The sequence below is a fragment of the Diabrotica virgifera genome, chromosome 7, assembly GCF_917563875.1.
Source record: "Diabrotica virgifera virgifera chromosome 7, PGI_DIABVI_V3a".
NCBI classification, from domain to species: Eukaryota; Metazoa; Arthropoda; class Insecta; order Coleoptera; family Chrysomelidae; genus Diabrotica; species Diabrotica virgifera.
In genome coordinates, this window is record NC_065449.1 from 119,034,398 (window position 1) to 119,056,604 (window position 22,207).

Here is a 22,207-nt window from a genome sequence, read left to right on the forward strand (position 1 = left end):
CGCGTTTATCTTGAAAACTATGCATCCTACGAAAAAACTTGTAAGAACATTTTTTTTGCTTAGAATGACCCAAAAAATACAATATGTTTTGTTTTGCAAAAAATCGCTCTTATGTAATTCCTCAAGTTCCTTGTTTATAACAATCTTATCGACATCCTGATCAACTGTTACCCAAAAAATTCGTGTGCTACGGGTCAAAATACATAACAAAACTTAGGTAAGTCCATCTGAATAAAGAAGGCCGTTGGACCCCCCCCCCCTGGTGACAGGACTAATATTTTTTAATTATTACTCCAGTTTAATTGCGAATAATTTTACTTTTATCCACTCTAGTTGGAAGCATTTGAGATATGGCTATATCGGATAATTCTTAAAATCCCATGGAATGACCAGGTCACAAATGAGGAGATCCATAGAAGAATAAGGAATAATCGAGAGGTACTAACCACCATCAAATCTTGAAAGTTGGAATACTTATGGACACATTATGAGAAATCAATCCAGGTATGCCCTTCCACAAGTCATCCTGCAAGGAAAAATATTTGGAAAGCAAGGTCCAGGAAGAAGAAGAACATCCTGGTTAAATAACCTTAGAACCTGCTTCAACACAACATCTGTGCAACTTTTTCACTTTCTGCAACATTGCTGCAGATAAAGTGAAGATTGCCATGATGATCGCCAAGATTCGTTACGGATAGGCAAATCAAGACGAAGAAGATTCTAGTTGTAAAATCTTATAGTTGGGTGGCTTGGTGCATCTCTGGTAATGTGGTAATATGGTAATATCTTTTAAAGAGTTTGAGAGTGTGTTATTATAAGAGTTTTAGAAGAAGTGGAATATTTTATGAATTATATCATTGTATCTCAATGAGCCATGTATTATAATGTAAGTATTGGTTAATAAAACTATAAGAAAACATGACTAGCATTTTGATGATTACAGGTTAAAAAAAGTGGGTCTGTGACGAGCAACATCCATCCATCGGGCCAAAGGCCCTCTGGCTGGATTATGCTGCTCTCCGGGCGTAATCATCTGAATAACACCATTGGTGCACAAATAATTCTTAAAGCTGCCTTCTTTTCGAGTATGACTTAGGCTATTTTCTAGATGCCGCATTTCCAAATAATTTTCCATTATTTATAATTTAATCATAATCTTAATTTATGAAGTCGAAATATAAATAATATTTCTGTTGCTGATGGGATAAAATACATGAAGTACATTTAATAACGTAATTACTTAATTACTTGTAGTAAGGTAATAATTAAAAAAGTGTTTAACGTTTTTAAATATCCCACAGAGTAATATTTTTAATTATTTCAATTCAATTAGGGAAATATTACTTATTAGACCAGTAATGATCTGTTTTTAGGTGAATGTGAGAGGTGGCATTCAGATTTTTGCGGTAAAGTTAGGTGATAACTTCGTCAATAATAATTGATTTATGCTCCTTCTCAAATATGCCCGGAGTATTAATAAATGAAATAAAATATTTAAAAATTTCAAAAAATTTCGTTTTTTTTTTCTCTGTTTTTGCTTATAACTTAAAAATTATTGATTTTAGAATAAAGCCCTATAGGAATAAAACAAATATAATTAAATTTTCTATCAGATGCGATTGGTTAAAAATGTCTTAATTTATAACCCTTGCTTCAAAATAGCAATAAATACAAAATAAGGGGGCAAAACAAGCCTGTCTTTATTCAATGACTTTCCATTACTTAGGTTACACTTGAAACCTTCCTAATTCGCTTAGAAAATTTTTGTAATGTGCTAAAACGGTACACCAAATTTCAATAAAATTAACTTACTAGATTTTGCATAATAAATTTTGCAATCTAAACTTTTTTTTAAAAAATTAAAAGTTTTTAAAATCTTGCACAACAAAAACTAGAACATACAAAGATTTGTCAATTTTGTTGCATATAAAAAAGCACTACACCTATCTAATACACTTTACAGAATTGAAATATGATTATTTAAGCAGCCTCAGCAATGTTTTAAATTTATAAACAATTTTTTGGCTTATAAACAAACTATTTCTGTGGCCAGGAGGGGGTGCTACGGGCTCCTTTATTTAGATGGACTTACCCAAGTTTCTTTATGTATTTTGACCCGTAGAACACGAAATTTTTGGGTAACAGTTGATCCGGATGTCGATAAGATTGTTATAAACAAAGAACTTGAGGAATTACATCAAATCGATTTTTCGCAAAATAAAACATTTTTTTGTATTTCTTGGGTAATTCTAAGCAAAAAATGTTCCTACAAGTTTTTTATTAGGATGCATAGTTTTCGAGATAAACGCGGTGGAACTTTCAAAAAATCGAGAAATTGCAGTTTTGAACGCGAATAAAGTTTGATTAAAAAATAAAATAGCAATTCTGCTGACAGCATTGGAAAGTTTAAGTCAAATTATACCGGATTTAATTATTTGCATTGCTAAAAATTAATTTTTTTATTATTAAACAAAGCTATTTGTTTATAAGCCAAAAAATTGTTTATAAATTTAAAACATTGCTGGGGCCCCTTAAATAATCAGATTTTAATTCTGTAAAGTGTATTAGATAGGTAGAGCACCTCTTTATATGTAAATAAATTAGCCAACTTTTAAATGGTCTACTTTTTGTTCAGAAAATTTTTAAAAAATTTGAACTTTTTTAAAAACATTTAGATTGCAAAATTATTATGCAAAATTTATTAGGTCCTTTTTATTGAAATTTGGTACACGATTTAAATATGTTACAAAGAATTTCCTAAGCGAATTACTAAGGTTCTAAGTGCCACCAAAGTGGTTAAAAAATATTGAATAACAACAGACCTATTTTGCCCCCTTATTTTGTATTTATTGCTATATTGCAGAAAAGGTAATACCTTAAGACATTTTTTACCAGTCGTATATCATACAAAATTCTTTCTTTCTTTCTTTCTTTCTCCCCTTCCTTATACCCTTTCAGGTGTCGGATTTGGGTTTAATTTAGCTACATATTCACCCATCTCTTCCATTCTTTTCGGTCCTGTGCTATTAGTTTCATTTCTTCTAGCGTTTTCTGTTTGATTTTTCCTGCTTCTACTATTTGCTGTATCCATTTTTTCTTCGGCCTGCCTTTTTTCTTTTTTGTAATATTCCTTGTTTCGTGAATTTTCCTTGCTAGTCTACTAGGTTTCATTCTCATCAGATGTCCATACCAGTTTAATTGCCTCTTTATTATTTTATTCATTATTGGTTCCTGTTTAGTTATCCCTCTTATTGTCTCATTTCTTATTCTATCCCATTTGGTCTTTCCGGCTATAGCACGTAAATGTCTCATCTCAATTGCATTTATCCTACTATTATGCTTTTTCTGTAAAGTCCAATTTTCGCTTGTATACAGTATCGTCGGTATCACAATCGTATTATATATTTTAATTTTTGTTTCGTGGGACAATTCTTTTTTCCTCAGAATTGGCGCTAGTGCGTAGTACAGTTTATTTGATTTTTTAGTTCTGTTTGTTATTTCGAGGTCTATTTTCCCATCATTGGTAATAATACTTCCAAGATAATCATATGCTGTAACTATTTCCAGTTGAGTATTTTTGCATTTTATAATTACTTCATTTTCTTCCTTTTCGCCGATGACCATTATTTTACTTTTCTCGATGTTTATTTCCATTTTTAATTTCTCTATTTCTTCTGTCCATATATTTATGAGTTTTTGCATTTTTGTCACGGAATCTGCTATAAGGACTATGTCATCCGCATACAATAGGGCTTCTATTTTTATTGGCTGTAATCTTTGGTATCCTATTGTTGTCTGTATTTGGTTCGTTCTTTCTCCAGTATTTCTAGTCAATTCATTCATGACTATTATGAATAGTAGCGGACTAAGACTGTCTCCTTGCTTGATACCTCTTTCCCAATTGAATTCTTCAGATCTTTCTCCTGCTATCTGTACACGTCCTTTTACTACTCGTATATATTTTCAATTATTTTTATCAGTGTACTTGGTACTTTCATGTTCTGCAAGCATTTCCATATAATTTGTCTTTCTATAGAGTCGAATGCTGCCCTTAGATCTATGAATGCTAGAATGAGCTTTCCCCCCGAGTCAATAATTCTTTCTATTATATTTCTAATGATGTAAATGTTATCGTTTGTCTGTCTTTCTGGTCTAAACGCTGCTTGTTCTTCTCCCAGTTCTTTTTCTACCTCTTGTCTTAGCCTCTTCTCTACTATTTTCGTGTATATTTTAAAACATACCGATGATAAACATATTGCTCTATAATTTTCGCAGTTGACGTGTTCTCCCTTTTTGTATATTGGCACTATAAGGTTACTTTGCCAGTCTTTTGGGATTTGCTGCTTTTCCCATGCCTCTTTGTATATTTTCAACAACCAGTTTATCCCTTCTTCTCCCATGTACTTGACCATTTCCGGGTCTATGTCATCATCCCCTCCAGCTTTACCTATTTTTACGTTTGATACTTCCAATATTACTTCTTCTCTATTTATTTGCTCTAATTCTTTGTTCTCGTTATCTTGATATGTTTCATTTCTATCATCTATTATTGCATTTCTAAATTTGTTTTCATAGTATTATTTCCATACTTTAGCTATTTGTTCTGGAGTTGTTTGGATTTGGTTTGTTGTATCCCTTACGGCTGTTATTTCTTTATGTTTTCCTTTCTTCATATGTCTGATTGTTGTCCAGAAGCTTCTATTATTTGTTACATAGTTTTGTTGTAATTCTTCTCCAAACTCTTCCCACGTTTTTGTTTTTACTTGTTTTATGGTGTTTTTGGCTAATCGTCTCAGCCTTTTGTATTCTTCTTTATCTTCTTCCAGTTCGGTCTCAATGTATTTTTTCCATGCTATTTTCTTTTTCTTCACTGCTGTTTTAACTTCATTGTTCCACCATCTCGTTCTTTTATGGAGTTTGTTATGTTTTCTGATTCCACATATTTCTGTTGCTGTAGACTTTATGACTACTTTGAAGGCGTTCCATCTTTCTTCCAGTGTCCATGCCTCTTTTTGGTTTTCTAGTTGTCTTAATCTTCTATTTGTTTCTTTTTTGTAATGTTCGCGCACCTGTTCTAATTTGAGCTTATTTACTCTTACTCTTTGGTAATCTTTTCTTTCCACCTCCTTTATTTTTTCATCCTCGAGTTTTGCAGTAACCATCCTGTGCTCTGTAGCTAGTTCCGGTTGAAACCTCTATACTCTGGGTATAGAGATTTTTGAAGAGAAGAACTGAATAAAGATGGGTAAAATAAATGAGAAGAGATTTAAGACGAAAAGAAGAGGGCTTAGCTCTCTTCTCATTTATTTTACCCATCTTTATTCAGTTCTTCTCTTCAAAAATCTCTATACCCAGAGTATAGAGGTTTCAATTGGCTTTGACCCAACGTGTGGCTTCTTTTACATTTTTGGCTTTGAAAATCTCCTTTAACTTTTGGTTTTTTATCTTGGTGGTTTCAGTGCCTGTGTTTTTAGATTTTCAATTTAACGTTTAGTTTGTACTTCAATTTGGTTTCTTTTTGGACATTATCTTATAGGCCTTGGGCCCGCATATACAATTATTATTTATGACCAAACCGTTGAAACTTTTTGTACTTGTTATTTGGGTGGAGTCGGACAAATTTTGAGCTTGGCGCATTATGGTAGTGGGGCGTTTGTCTGTCAAGCGGTGACGAAGTTGTCAATTTTATGCAAGAAAAAAATGTATTACCACATTGGTCATTCTATTTTAATCAATGAATTTTATCATATAAACAACGAAAACAATTTTGTCGGACAAAAATATTGGGGCATATGACGCGTCGGACACGCTAAATATGTCAAATTTATGAAAATAATAAATTTATTACCACATCGATAATTTTAACGGTATCTATCATAAAACTTTTTTACAATAATGTGGTAACCTTGTCGGACAATTTTCACGGGGCATATACGCAGTCGGACGCGCCGAAGATGTCAATTTCCTGAAAATTTTTTATTTATTACCACAGATGTCATTTTTATTTTGTACTGTTCTTTTACATGTGTAATGCATATTGGATCACTTGTCGGACAAAAAGAATGGGGCGTTTTGGTACAATTAAAAGAAAAAGTAATTTTTATGCATACAGGGTGCTTGGTAAAGAATGGGCCATAGCTTAACCTCAGGTTCCTGAGGTTAAAATAGGCCGATTTAAGCTAACTTACCTTAGTACAAAGTATATAATAGCCGAGATACAGGGTGTCAAAGTTAAACTTTTTTTTTATTTATTATTGAATATTTCCTGATAGGTATGAGATAACAACATGAAATTTTATATCTGGGGGTTTCTTGGGTCGAGAAATCTAAATTCTTTACCAAAAATTATGCATTGCCCAGAGGGCGCCACGTATGCCTTTCAGCACTCATTTATTACGTTCAATTTTTTTTATCCGTCACTCTGTATAATTTTGACATTAAAATTTTTATTTTCCTATTAGTTTTACTTAAAAAAGGTATACTTCTTTCATCTTCCTAAACTCAACCGTTTTCGAGATAAACGCATTTTAAATATGCGATACACCATCATTTTTAGCATAATATCATTGTAGTTACACCCGAAAAATAACTTAAAATTTATGAAAATAATAAATTTATTACCACATGGATAATTTTAACGGTATCTGCCATAAAACCTTTTTACAATAATGTGGTAACCTTGTCGGACAATTTTCACGGGGCATATGCGCAGTCGGCCGCGCCGAAAATGTCAATTTCCTGAAAATTTTTTATTTATTACCACAGATGTTATTTTTATTTTGTACTGTTTTTTTACATGTGTAATGCATATTGGATCACTTGTCGGACAAAAATAATGTGGCGTTTTGGTACAATTTAAAAAAAAATTAATTTTTATACATTTTTGACTTCATATTAAATTACGTATTTTTCGGCTCATATTACCCGTATGCGCGCCAATGGTGAATATTAAATTCTTAACTGCAGTTAAAAAATGTAGTTAATAATGTAACTGTAGTTAATACCCAAAATTAATTTTGGGTACAACTCTAAGTCATACCCTTTTAAATTTTTTACTTAATGTGTGTAACAATTTTCAGCTAAATCGATTTAAAAATAACCGAGAAAATCTGTTTTAAAATTTTTTTGATAATACCTCCTCGTCGATAGCCTAAAATAATGAAGTTTTCTGTTCGTTTGCCCCAACATTTTTGTCACACAATTACATTTTTTGTTTAAGAATATAATTACTTGTAACCTACTACTTTTGTCGGAAAAATGGTTGTAAATATAAGGGATGCACGAACCCAGCATAATTTGAAAGTATAGTTTACTAATAAAAATTAAATTTTTTGTCCGACTGTCGAGTTGCCCCAATATTTTTGTCCGATACTTTGATTTTTTGATTAAGAATATAATTACTTATAACCTACTAATGTTGTCGGAAAAATGGTTTTAAAGGTAAGGGTTGCACGAACCCAGTATTTTTTAAAAGACAGTTTATTAATAAAAATTAAATTTTTTGTCCGACTTTGGATTTGACCCAGTATTTTTGTCGGACACTTAGATTTTTTTATTTAGAATATAACTACTTATAACCTGATACTTGTGTCGGAAATTTTTTTAATTCGAAAAAAAAAACTACAGAACGATGTTTGTCGTTGTTCAAGGAGTATGTAAGCAAATATCAGATCACAATTTTTCTAAAATTTTCCCTCTTGTCGGAAAATTTTTTAAGAAAATTTTGGGTAGAGCTCTACGTCATACCCTTTTAAATGTTTTACTTAGTGTGTGTACCAATTTTGAGCTAAATCGAATCAAAAATAACCGAGAAAACTGTTTTAAAATATTTTTGGATAATACCTCCTCGTCCATAGCCTAAAATAATTAAGTTTCCTGTTCGTTTGCCCCAACATTTTTGTCAGACAATTACATTTTTTGTAAGAGTATAATTACTTGTATCCTACTCTTTTTGTCGGAAAAATGGTTGTAAAGATAAGGGATGCACGAACCCAGAATAGTTTAAAAGTATAGTTTATTAATAATAATTAAATTTTTTGTCCGACTTTGGATGTGCCCCACTATTTATGTCGGGCACTTAAATTTTTTGATTTGGAATATAACTACTTATAACCTGATACATGTGCTGAAATTTTTTTTTAATTCGAGAAAAAAATACAGAACGATGTTTGTCGTTGTTCAAGGAGTATGTACACAAATTATCAGATCACAATTTTTCTAAAATTTTCCCTCTTGTCGGAAAATTTTTTAAGAAAATTTTGGGTTCCGATCTACGTCATACCCTTTTAAATGCTTTACTTAATGTGTGTACCAATTTTCAGCTAAATCGATTGAAAAGTAACCCAGAAACACTGTTTTAAAATTTTTTTTTGATAATACGTCCTCGTCGATAGCCTAAAAGAATTAAGTTTTCTGTTCGTTTGCCCCAACACTTTTGTCAGACAATTACATTTTTTGTTTAAGAATATAATTACTTGTAACCTACTACTTTTGTCGGAAAAATGGTTGTAAAGATAAGGGATGCACGAACCCAGCATAATTTGAAAGTATAGTTTACTAATAAAAATTAAATTCTTTGTCCGACTGTCGAGTTGCCCCAATATTTTTGTCCGACACTTAGATTTTTTGATTAAGAATATAATTACTTATAACCTACTAATGTTGTCGGAAAAATGGTTTTAAAGGTAAGGGTTGCACGAACCCAGTATTTTTTAAAAGACAGTTTATTAATAAAAATTAAATTTTTTGTCCGACTTTGGATTTGACCCAGTATTTTTGTCGGACACTTAGATTTTTTTATTTAGAATATAACTACTTATAACCTGATATTTGTGTCGGAAATTTTTTTAATTCGAAAAAAAACTTCAAGTAGTATGTAAGCAAATATCAGATCACAATTTTTCTAAAATTTTCCCTCTTGTCGGAAAATTTTTTAAGAAAATTTTGGGTAGAGCTCTACGTCATACCCTTTTAAATGTTTTACTTAGTGTGTGTACCAATTTTGAGCTAAATCGAATCAAAAATAACCGAGAAAACTGTTTTAAAATATTTTTGGATAATACCTCCTCGTCCATAGCCTAAAATAATTAAGTTTCCTGTTCGTTTGCCCCAACATTTTTGTCAGACAATTACATTTTTTGTTTAAGAGTATAATTACTTGTATCCTACTATTTTTGTCGGAAAATGGTTGTAAAGATAAGGGATGCACGAACCCAGAATAGTTTAAAAGTATAGTTTATTAATAATAATTAAATTTTTTTTCCGACTTTGGATGTGCCCCAATATTTCTGTCGGACACTTAGATTTTTTGATTTAGAATATAACTACTTATAACCTGATACTTGTGTCGGAAATTTTTTTATTTGGAAAAAAAAACTACAGAACGATGTTTGTCGTTGTTGAAGGAGTATGTAAGCAAATATCAGATCACAATTTTTCTAAAATTTTCCCTCTTGTCGGAAAATTTTTTAAGAAAATTTTGGGTTCCGATCTACGTCATACCCTTTTAAATGCTTTACTTAATGTGTGTACCAATTTTCAGCTAAATCGATTGAAAAGTAACCGAGAAACACTGTTTTAAATTTTTTTTTTGATAATACGTCCTCGTCGATAGCCTAAAAGAATTAAGTTTTCTGTTCGTTTGCCCCAACATTTTTGTCACACGATTATATTTTTTGTTTAAGAATATAATTACTTGTAACCTACTACTTTTGTCGGAAAAATGGTTGTAAAGATAAGGGATGCACGAACCCAGCATAATTTGAAAGTATAATTTACTAATAAAAATTAAATTTTTTGTCCGACTGTCGAGTTGCCCCAATATTTTTGTCAGACACTTTGATTTTTTGATTAAGAATATAATTACTTATAACCTACTCATGTTGTCGGAAAAATGGTTTTAAAGGTAAGGGTTGCACGAACCCAGTATTTTTTAAAAGACAGTTTATTAATAAAAATTAAATTTTTTGTCCGACTTTGGATTTGACCCAGTATTTTTGTCGGACACTTAAATTTTTTGATTTAGAATATAAATACTTATAACCTGATACTTGTGTCGGAAATTTTTTTAATTCGAAAAAAAACTACAGTACGATGTTTGTCGTTGTTCAAGGAGTGTGTAAGCAAATATCAGATCACAATTTTTCTAAAATTTTCCCTCTCGTCCGAAATTTTTTTGGGAAAATTTTGTGTACAGCTCTACGTCATACCCTTTTAAATGCTTTACTTAGTGTGTGTACCAATTATCAGCTAAATCGATTCAAAAGTAACCGAGAAACACTGTTTTAAAATTTTTTTTTGATAATACCTCCTCGTCGATAGCCTAAAATAATTAAGTTTTCTGTTCGTTTGCCCCAACGTTTTTGTCACACAATTACATTTTTTGTTTAAGAATATAATTACTTGTAACCTACTACTTTTGTCGGAAAAATGGTTGTAAATATAAGGGATGCACGAACCCAGCATAATTTGAAAGTATAGTTTACTAATAAAAATTAAATTTTTTGTCCGACTGTCGAGTTGCCCCAATATTTTTGTCCGACACTTTGATTTTTTGATTAAGAATATAATTACTTATAACCTACTAATGTTGTCGGAAAAATGGTTTTAAAGGTAAGGGTTGCACGAACCCAGTATTTTTTAAAAGACAGTTTATTAATAAAAATTAAATTTTTTGTCCGACTTTGGATTTGACCCAGTATTTTTGTCGGACACTTAGATTTTTTTATTTAGAATATAACTACTTATAACCTGATACTTGTGTCGGAAATTTTTTTAATTCGAAAAAAAACTACAGAACGATGTTTGTCGTTGTTCAAGGAGTATGTAAGCAAATATCAGATCACAATTTTTCTAAAATTTTCCCTCTTGTCGGAAAATTTTTTAAGAAAATTTTGGGTACAGCTCTACGTCATACCCTTTTAAATGTTTTACATAATGTGTGTACCAATTTTGAGCTAAATCGAATCAAAAATAACCGAGAAAACTCTTTTAAAATTTTTTGATATTACTTTCTCGTCGATAGCCTAAAACAATTAAGTTTTCTGTTCGTTTGCCCCAAGACTTTTGTCAAACAATTACATTTTTTGTTTAAGAATATAATTACTTGTAACTTACTACCTTTGTCGGAAAAATGGTTGTAAAGATAAGGGATACACGAACCCAGCATAATTTAAAAGTATAGTTTATCAATAAAAATTAAATTTTTTGTCCGACTTTGGATTTGCCCCAATATTTTTGTCGGACACTTAGATTTTTTGATTTAGAATATAACTACTTATAACCTGATACTTGTGTCGGAAATTTTTTTAATTGGAGAAAAAAAACTACAGAAAGATGTTTGTCGTTGTTCAAGGAGTATGTAAGCAAATATCAGATCACAATTTTTCTAAAATTTTCCCTCTTGTCCGAAATTTTTTTGAGAAAATTTTGTGTACAGCTCTACGTCATACCCTTTTAAATGTTTTACTTAGTGTGTGTACCAATTTTCAGCTAAATCGATTCAAAAATAACCGAGAAAAACTGTTTTTAAAATATTTTTGGATAATACCTCCTCGTCCATAGCCTAAAATAATTAAGTTTCCTGTTCGTTTGCCCCGACATTTTTGTCAGACAATTACATTTTTTGTTTAAGAGTATAATTACTTGTATCCTACTACTTTTGTCGGAAAAATGGTTGTAAAGATAAGGGATGCACGAACCCAGAATAGTTTAAAAGTGTAGTTTATTAATAATAATTAAATTTTTTGTCCGACTTTGGATGTGCCCCACTATTTATGTCGGGCACTTAAATTTTTTGATTTGGGATATAACTACTTATAACCTGATACATGTGCTGAAATTTTTTTTTAATTCGAGAAAAAAATACAGAACGATGTTTGTCGTTGTTCAAGGAGTATGTACACAAATTATCAGATCACAATTTTTCTAAAATTTTCCCTCTTGTCGGAAAATTTTTTAAGAAAATTTTGGGTTCCGACCTACGTCATACCCTTTTAAATGCTTTACTTAGTGTGTGTACCAATTTTCAGCTAAATCGATTCAAAAGTAACCGAGAAACACTGTTTTAAATTTTTTTTTGATAATACCTCCTCGTCGATAGCCTAAAAGAATTAAGTTTTCTGTTCGTTTGCCCCAACATTTTTGTCACACAATTACATTTTTTCTTTAAGAATATAATTACTTGTAACCTACTTCTTTTGTCGGAAAAATGGTTGTAAATATAAGGGATGCACGAACCCAGCATAATTTGAAAGTATAGTTTACTAATAAAAATTAAATTTTTTGTCCGACTGTCGAGTTGCCCCAATATTTTTGTCCGAAACTTTGATTTTTTGATTAAGAATATAATTACTTATAACCTACTAATGTTGTCGGAAAAATGGTTGTAAATAAAAAAATTTCAGGAAATTGACATCTTCGGCGCGTCCGACTGCGCATATGCCCCGTGAAAATTGTCCGACAAGGTTACCACATTATTGTAAAAATGTTTTATGGTAGATACCGTTAAAATTATCCATGTGGTAATAAATTTATTATTTTCATAAATTTGACATATTTAGCGTGTCCGACGCGTCATATGCCCCAATATTTTTGTCCGACAAAATTGTTTTCGTTGTTTATATGATAAAATCCATTGATTAAAATAGAATGACCAATGTGGTAATAAATTTTTTTCTTGCATAAAGTTGACAACTTCGTCACCGCTTGACAGACAAACGCCCCACTACCATAATGCGCCAAGCTCAAAATTTGTCCGACTCCACCCAAATAACAAGTACAAAAATTTCAACGGTGTGGTCATAAATAATAATTGTATATGCGGGCCCAAGGCCTATTATACCTATATTTTGAATAAACTTGTTTTGCTATAGTATACTGTGTTGACTGAATAAATTGTTTTGTTTTGATTGGTCAAATAATTATTTTGAATTAATAATAAATAAATTGAGAATTTAATATCTTGAATTTAACTATTTTACAAGTCCGGAATAGCATTAAAAGTGAATCACTACCTTGAATTAAAAGTCATTTTCAATTTTAGGTTTATCGGAAGTTGTAGCAGTACATTTCATCAGATTTCACGACTGGACCAAACAAATAAACATTACTGGTATAGGTATCCACTCAGAACATTAACTTGAGGACAGAGAGTAAGTTAAACTTTACCTACTTACATTTTATCTCATTCTCGTGTTTATTTCCCAGTTGTTTATAATGGCATCGTTAAGGTATAAAATCTGTTTATTTATTTTGTTTACCTAGTTAACATCTGTTGTTGTGCCTTTTATCTTATTTTATCTTATCTTAATGTTGACTAATATCTTAGTTTTGGACTTGTTCATTTTGCTGTGAGTTGCCTCTTGAAAGTCCAAACTATATACCATAGGAGTACAGGATGGATAATGGGAATTTTCCCCATCTTGAATTCTGGGTTAAATAAGTATTTACAGGGATAATTGGAAAACACTTTTCAAAAAAAAAATATTTTCTTTGATTTACTTATGGTCTTATATGGTTTCGCGCGGACCATGCCCATAAAGCTTATGTAGTCGCTTTACTGTGTCAGGGTTTAGCGTGGGTTCAGGACTGATCACCCCGAACTTGTGCACTTCACTTGGCTCAGAAATACATTAATATCTATAAGTTGTTCCCAGAGTGTCTCTTAGGTTGAAATTAGAATGTGTCATATAGAATTGGATCGTTCTGATATTCAGCAGTAAGTAAGTCTGTTTAACTTGGTTGTCATCTCCTATGCTGTTATCTTTTAAATGATTTGAGTTTTAACATACCTTTACCTGAAGTGAGTTTACCTTTACCTGAGGTGAGCTTATCTTTACCTTTACCTGAAGTGAGTTTACCTTTACCTGAGGTGAGCTTATCTTTACCTTTACCTGAAGTGAGTTTATCTTTATCTTTACCTGAAGTGACTTTACCTTTACCTGAAGTGAGTTTACCTTTACCTTTACCTGAGGTGAGTTTATCTTTACCTTTACCTGAAGTGAGTTTATCTTTATCTTTACCTGAAGTGACTTTACCTTTACCTGAGGTGAGTTTATCTTTACCTTTACCTGAAGTGAGTTTATCTTTATCTTTACCTGAAGTGACTTTACCTTTACCTGAGGTGAGTTTATCTTTACCTTTACCTGAAGTGAGTTTACCTTTACCTGAAGTGAGTTTACCATGAGTTTATCTCGTACCTTTACCTTGATGAGTGTATCTCTTACCTTATCTTGATTGAATGTATATCTTATCTTTATCGTGATTATTGTAGAGTCCTTAGAATCTGTCCTTCACTGTTCTTGTCGTGAATATAGAATTGGATCACGTCAATAGTGCAGTTTAGGTATTACAGTTAGGACCCTAATGGCTAATACACTAAAATTTGCCATATGGAATGCTAATGGCTTGACACAACACAAACATGAGTTGTATGCATTTATAGCTAATCACCAATTAGACATAATACTGATTTCAGAAACACACTTCACGAAAAAAAGTTTCATAAAATTTCACAACTATAAAATATATCACACAACACATCCAGATGGAACTGCACATGGTGGGACAGCAATCATTATAAGAAACAACATCAAACATTACCATACAACTCACTATCAAAAAGCACATATTCAGGCCACAAATGTAGTTGTAGAAGACTGGACAGGACCTATAACTTTTTCAGCTATATATTGTCCACCAAAACATTCAATTAAACAACCAGAATTTAAAACCTTTTTTGATACACTTGGACTTAGGTTTATTTGTGGCGGAGACTACAATTCAAAACATCTAATGTGGGGATCTAGACTTATTAATACCAAAGGCCGTGAACTACAAAAAGAAATACTAATAGATAATCTGAACAGAGTAACCACAAGGGGGCCAACATACTGGCCTACAGACCCTGCGAAAATTCCAGATCTCCTCGATTTTGTTATAGTGAGAGGAATAAATGAAAAATACTTTAAACCAAAGTCTTGTTACGATTTATCCTCTGACCATTCACCTGTTATCATAACTGTAAGCAAAAACATAACAAAAATAGAAAGGAGCTGTATATTACACAACAACAAAACAAATTGGAGTTATTTTAGATATCAAGTAAATAATCAAATCAATTTAGACATCCCACTAAAGACCGATAAACAAATCGAACAAGCAGTAGAACATTTTAACACAGTTTTACAGGAAGCAGCATGGAACTCAACACCATTACCTACAAATCGACATATGAACAAACACTGTTCCAATACAATACATGAAAAAATAATTGAGAAAAGAAGACTCGGAAAACAATGGCAATTATCAAGATCACCTCAAAGTAAAACAAACCTCAATAAAGCACAAAAAGACCTAAAAAAATTGATAATAGCAGAAAAAATGCAAGCTTTCAGGAATACCTACAAAAACTAGATGCAACTCAAGCTACTGACTACTCGTTATGGAAGGCTACAAGGACTCTACGAAGGCAGAACTATACAGTCCCACCACTAAGAACACAAACAGGACAATGGGCGAGAAGTCCTCTAGAAAAGGCCGAAACATTTGCGACACACCTTAAAAAAGTCTTTACATCAAATGAGGGAAGTTACTCACTACAAACTGAAGAAGAAATTATTTCGATACTCACAAAACCTTATCAACTAGAACTTCCTGAAAAAAGATTCACAAAAAATGAGGTAAAAAATATTATACAACACAACATCGATCCAAAAAAGGCTCCAGGATACGACCTGATTACAGGAAAAACTCTTCAGCAACTCCCAGAGAAAGGCTTCCAATTTCTGACACAGTTATTTAACTCTATAATGAGACTAGGTCATTTCCCATCACAGTGGAAACTAGCACAAATAACAATGATACCAAAGCCAGGAAAAGAACCAGAAAATGTACAGTCCTACCGTCCTATTAGTCTTCTTCCCGTGGTATCCAAAGTTTTTGAAAAGCTGACACTTACTAAGCTAATGCCTATACTAGAAAACAAAAAACTAATACCACCACACCAATTTGGGTTTATAAAACAACATTCAACAATACAACAGGTACATAGAATTGTAGAGAGAATCAACGAGGACTTTGATAATAATAGGTACTGCTCGGCGGTATTTCTGGACGTAAGTCAGGCATTTGATAAAGTCTGGCATAAAGGCCTATTATGTAAACTAAAACAGAATTTACCTACAAATTACTATATACTCTTAAAGTCATATATCACCAACAGAAACTTCCAGGTAAAGTATGAGAATGAATACACAAACATACAACAAATTCTCGCTGGGGTGCCCCAAGGAAGTGTACTAGGACCTATATTATACCTTATATTCACTGCTGACTTACCGACAGATACACATATCACTACAGCCACATTTGCGGATGATACGGCAATACTATCATCGAACAAAAATCCCAAAATAGCCTCAGAAATCTTACAAAATAATCTAAATAAAATTCAACAATGGATGACAAAATGGAGAGTCAAAATTAATGAAAACAAATCGCTACACCTAACATTTACCACGCGTAGGGAAACATGTCCGGCTGTATACTTAAACGATAAAGGAATCCCACAAGGGGATGAAGTCAAATATCTAGGTATGTACTTGGACAGAAGATTAAACTGGAGGAAGCATATATTTACTAAGCGAAAACAACTGGGTCATAAGTTAAGAACCATATATTGGCTGTTGGGCAAAAAATCAAAACTATCAACTGAAAATAAAATATTAATCTACAAATCCATCCTAAAACCAGTGTGGACTTATGGGATAGAATTATGGGGAACCGCCGCACATTCCAACATTGAAATCATACAAAGATTTCAGTCCAAAATATTGAGATCAATACTAGGAGTTCCATGGTTCATAACCAATGAAGCCATCCATCGGGACGCCGGACTACCATACGTCAAAGATGACATCAAAAAGTGCGCGAAAAAACATACAGAAAAACTTAAAGTGCATCCAAACGTGTTAGCAAAAAATTTAGTGAATAAACCGCGTACTGTTCGTAGGTTAAAACGAAAAGTTCCGTTAGAGTTAAGTGAACAATAGGTACTAAATTAATGTGTATAAGTTTATGTCAGAAATAGTCAGTGTTGTAGGCTAAGTTTTCAAACAGGGGTGCATCACTGGATGCCTCCCTACATGTCATTCCTAATTATTGTCAGTCCTATTACTTATTGTCTGTTATCTACCTAAACATTTAGGTTTAGATTGTATAGATAGATTGTAATAAATGTGGGGTTAAAATAAAAAAAAAATTTTACAAGTCCGGAATAGCATTAAAAGTGAATCACTACCTTGAATTAAAAGTCATTTTCAATTTTAGGTTTATCGGAAGTTGTAGCAGTACATTTCATCAGATTTCACGACTGGACCAACAAATAAACATTACTGGTATAGGTATCCACTCAGAACATTAACTTGAGGACAGAGAGTAAGTTAAACTTTACCTACTTACATTTTATCTCATTCTCGTGTTTATTTCCCAGTTGTTTATAATGGCATCGTTAAGGTATAAAATCTGTTTATTTATTTTGTTTACCTAGTTAACATCTGTTGTTGTGCCTTTTATCTTATTTTATCTTATCTTAATGTTGACTAATATCTTAGTTTTGGACTTGTTCATTTTGCTGTGAGTTGCCTCTTGAAAGTCCAAACTATATACCATAGGAGTACAGGATGGATAATGGGAATTTTCCCCATCTTGAATTCTGGGTTAAATAAGTATTTACAGGGATAATTGGAAAACACTTTTCAAAAAAAAATATTTTCTTTGATTTACTTATGGTCTTATATGGTTTCGCGCGGACCATGCCCATAAAGCTTATGTAGTCGCTTTACTGTGTCAGGGTTTAGCGTGGGTTCAGGACTGATCACCCCGAACTTGTGCACTTCACTTGGCTCAGAAATACATTAATATCTATAAGTTGTTCCCAGAGTGTCTCTTAGGTTGAAATTAGAATGTGTCATATAGAATTGGATCGTTCTGATATTCAGCAGTAAGTAAGTCTGTTTAACTTGGTTGTCATCTCCTATGCTGTTATCTTTTAAATGATTTGAGTTTTAACATACCTTTACCTGAAGTGAGTTTACCTTTACCTGAGGTGAGCTTATCTTTACCTTTACCTGAAGTGAGTTTACCTTTACCTGAGGTGAGCTTATCTTTACCTTTACCTGAAGTGAGTTTATCTTTATCTTTACCTGAAGTGACTTTACCTTTACCTGAAGTGAGTTTACCTTTACCTTTACCTGAGGTGAGTTTATCTTTACCTTTACCTGAAGTGAGTTTATCTTTATCTTTACCTGAAGTGACTTTACCTTTACCTGAGGTGAGTTTATCTTTACCTTTACCTGAAGTGAGTTTATCTTTATCTTTACCTGAAGTGACTTTACCTTTACCTGAGGTGAGTTTATCTTTACCTTTACCTGAAGTGAGTTTACCTTTACCTGAAGTGAGTTTACCATGAGTTTATCTCGTACCTTTACCTTGATGAGTGTATCTCTTATCTTATCTTGATTGAATGTATATCTTATCTTTATCGTGATTATTGTAGAGTCCTTAGAATCTGTCCTTCACTGTTCTTGTCGTGAATATAGAATTGGATCACGTCAATAGTGCAGTTTAGGTATTACAGTTAGGACCCTAATTATATCTTACCTTTTGTGCATACCCTCTACCACGAGTAGATGTGGGCTTGCAATTATCTTTACCTTTTAGCATACCCTATACCATGAGTATAGTGGGCTTGCTAGTATCTTTACCTAGATTGTGTCTTCCTATCACTGCTCAAGAGAGTAGATGTTAAGGATTATCTTTTACCTTGATTTTTAGTTGTTGGTGATATCCAGAACCATATCATTATTTATGTTTAGCTTTGTAGTAATGTAGTTTCAACTAGTCTTGATAAATTAGTCCCTCATTGAATTCTCGGGTGATTAGTAGAATTTGTTCGCTCTAGTATCAATGTTGGGTAAATTTGATAGGTTGATTGTTGTGTATGGTTCTTGGTTATATTGTGTTAGGGGTTGTTAATACACACCTGTAATTTAGATTTAATGATGGGTTACTAACAATTGAGAATGTAGATAGTAAGTAGTGTTTAAGATTAACGTACTCTATAAGGTTGTATAATTATATTTAGAATGTAAGTGATTAACGTGTAATTATTTGTTTTTCTCTATCTTTGGTTTTACTAAATTAAAGTAAATTATCTTGTTGAATAACTCATGTCGGTCAGTTACACATCCCTTCTATGTTCTATACTTTCTGCAAATATGATTAAATATATCTCACGTGGCCTCTATACTATGTATGACTTCGTTCCTGATTTTTGTTCTGTCCCCTCAGCAAATAGTATGACTGTTGAGCCTACCATCATTATGTTTTTATCCCACAACGTTACTCCTTTACCGTGTCCACCCTCAGGTTCGCCCTAGCGTCAGTTAGTTCTGGAAAATAAAAAAAAAAGGAAACTTGTGGAGTTTTCCTTTTTTTGCTGGAGATAAGGGAGAATGTAGCAGTTATGCTATGGACCCTTTAAAATTAATTACGATTTTCGGTTCATTCAATTAAATTTCATTAAAAATACCCCTCTAGAAAATTCTTTGGAGACGCCTATTTAATCGCCCAGGTGCCTATTTTCGCAGCGAAGCAAGAGGAAAGCACCGCGCATGTTTCTATCGGATCGATACGAATCGATTTCCGATAACATTGAAGAGCAGTTGGTCAGGAAACGGCTCGAACGGCGGATGGCGCGCCGCTAGTAAGGTTATTCCCACTTTTAAGTGACGGGATTGAGACAAATTTTCGATGGAAATCAAATAATTAGAAGGAAATTAAGCGTCAGCTAATCCCATCTACAAAACTAGATAACCAAAGTTAAACATGTCTTTGGACTTCTTCACATAACAGAAGTGGATATTCCGGCGTGCCTGCCTTGTTTCAGTAAGTACATAATACATTTATCTCTCATTCCTTCGTTGTGAAATCCAATGCATCATTGTAGTTAGATCTTTCGTTAGAGTAATTTACCACATAAATTCCATATTATAGCTCATATTATCCTTAAATATTTGAAAGGAACATTCAATCAAGGCCATAGTTTTTTCTAGTGTCCAAACCTAAATTTTAATATCTTTTATACCTGATCGTTAGGCTTTTTATTTAAGTTTTTTTATCTGTGATTTATAAAAAGTTTTAACGAGTATCTATACAGCCTTCTGTCACGCCCATCTAATGCGCACGTCCCTGTCATGTCTGAATTGAAGTAAACTTCAGAAATTTTGACATGACATATGAATACCTAACCTACCTAATATTCGATGTTTTTGTTTGGGCCTGTTCAATATGTACTGCTACTGTTCTTGAAATACATCATAACTAATTAAATAAACTTTATTTTAGATCCCGTAACTTAGTTATTTAGTCACACAACGTGAGTCTATCACGTTAATTATGTACTAGTTAGATTGCTAGCCACTCTGTGATGGTTTATCCCTAGAGTGGGCTGTTTTTGTTGGATAATACACCATACCTGATTTTACTACAACCAGCATCTTCACCCAGGACCTTGCAGTAGGACTTACTCACCACAGCAGCCAACCAGCGTTAGCGTGCCAAAAGAATTCATCTCTATGGACTTGCAACCCTACTTTTAACCGGCTGTTGTGTAAAAGCTAAGTTTATTTACTTTTTCTGTATTTACTTTTGGGTAAGATATATTTGCTACATTGTAAACTTTTCGTATGCATACGATTAGGAAGAGTACATATATTTTCGTGATAGATAGGGTTTTAGGTTGTTGTTTTTTTTTCTTTTTGATTCAGTATAAGTAGGAGTTAGTTAAAATAAATAAAATCAGGTCTTGTTTAATAATCATAAATAATTGTATCTTAAAATTTATTAGGGAATCAGGTTGTAAAATTTTGTCGCGGATTTTAAAATAGGGAATACGTCTAGTAGGTTTTTTTTGTATAATATATAAAGAGTCACTGACCAACTCATTTATATAGACCTTTTTGCTATTCCAACGGACTTTTGATTTGGATTTTGATTTTAATACTTTTGCTTGGCCAGTTATAGTGGATAATTGCTTGTTGAGTGGCCTTTGCGGTCCTATTTTATCTTTTCCCCATCCACTATCACTGTTATTACGTTGCGTTATATGTAAAGTGTTATTATTTAATATTTATTATTAATATATTTGTATGTATTAAGGTTGGTGTTTTATTTCAGTCTGTATTACCAGTATATAACATAGCAAGACAAGATCAGTATTTAGTATTTTGTATTTCAGGTGGTTGTAACCAGTGTCATAGAGTTCCTGTTGTTCGTTACCTCAAAATCTCGAACCTGTCCAACTTCTTGGTTCTGAGAACCGAGTTGTTCGTTCGAGTTGGCGCCCTTTTTTCTTCTTCTTTCTTTGTTGTAACTCGATATTATTTTATCTCTAGCATTCTTATCTATTTTCCTTTCATTTTTGTATTAACAGTCTCATTTTCTTCCTAGTTACTATCATTTCATTACCAAATTTCCTTTTTATATCTCTAAAGCCAATATTCGGTGTATAGAAGCTAGCCCGAATACCCACTTGAGACTTAGTGTCTCTCTGCACTTTTGATTTTTCCTTTCTGAGCTAAGCCCTCTTCTTTTCGTCTTAAATCTCTTCTCATTTATTTTACCCATCTTTATTCAGTTCTTCTCTTCAAAAATCTCTATACCCAGAGTATAGAGGTTTCACGGTTCCTTTTCAGTTAAGACGTTATGTATTTTATCTTCTAGGTTTATCGTATAAACTATGTAATCTATCAAACTTTTCGCTCTTCTCTCTTCCGCCACGAACGTATATTTGTCTTCGATGTTTTGGTTTGTAAATGTGTTTCCTATTAGTAGGTCATTTGCTTGGCAGAAATCTAGCATTTTGACACCATTCCTGTTCAAACATTCCTCTCCGTATTTTCCAATGCATCCTAATCCTTTGTTGACACTCTTGAATTCCAATCTCCTAAAATTATGATTTTCTCTCTCGATTCTCTTAATTTGTCTAGTGCTCTTTGGAGTTCATTGTAGAATTCTGTCATCGTTTCTTCATCTCTGCCTTCAGTTGGTCCATATAATTGTATGAATCCTATTTTGTCTTTTAGGTCCATTTGGATTGTTATAATTCTAGATGATAATGTTTCATAGTGTGTTATTCTTGGTTCTA

General features: G+C 32.5%; 2 protein-coding genes and 1 long non-coding RNA gene across 5 annotated transcripts in view; 1 reads left to right on the forward strand and 2 right to left on the reverse strand.

Moving 5' to 3' along the window:
• The window catches only part of LOC126888032 (chitooligosaccharidolytic beta-N-acetylglucosaminidase), a 359,195-nt gene that overhangs the window by 311,276 nt on the left and 25,712 nt on the right, over positions 1-22,207 (reverse strand). The window lies entirely within an intron of this gene.
• Positions 1-22,207, reverse strand: part of LOC114328838 (ATP-binding cassette subfamily G member 4-like) — a 405,691-nt gene that overhangs the window by 92,519 nt on the left and 290,965 nt on the right. The window lies entirely within an intron of this gene.
• LOC126888035 (uncharacterized) lies at positions 19,107-21,218 on the forward strand. Its single transcript, XR_007699360.1, has 2 exons — positions 19,107-19,947; positions 20,407-21,218. It is a non-coding gene; the product is annotated as an uncharacterized LOC126888035 (long non-coding RNA).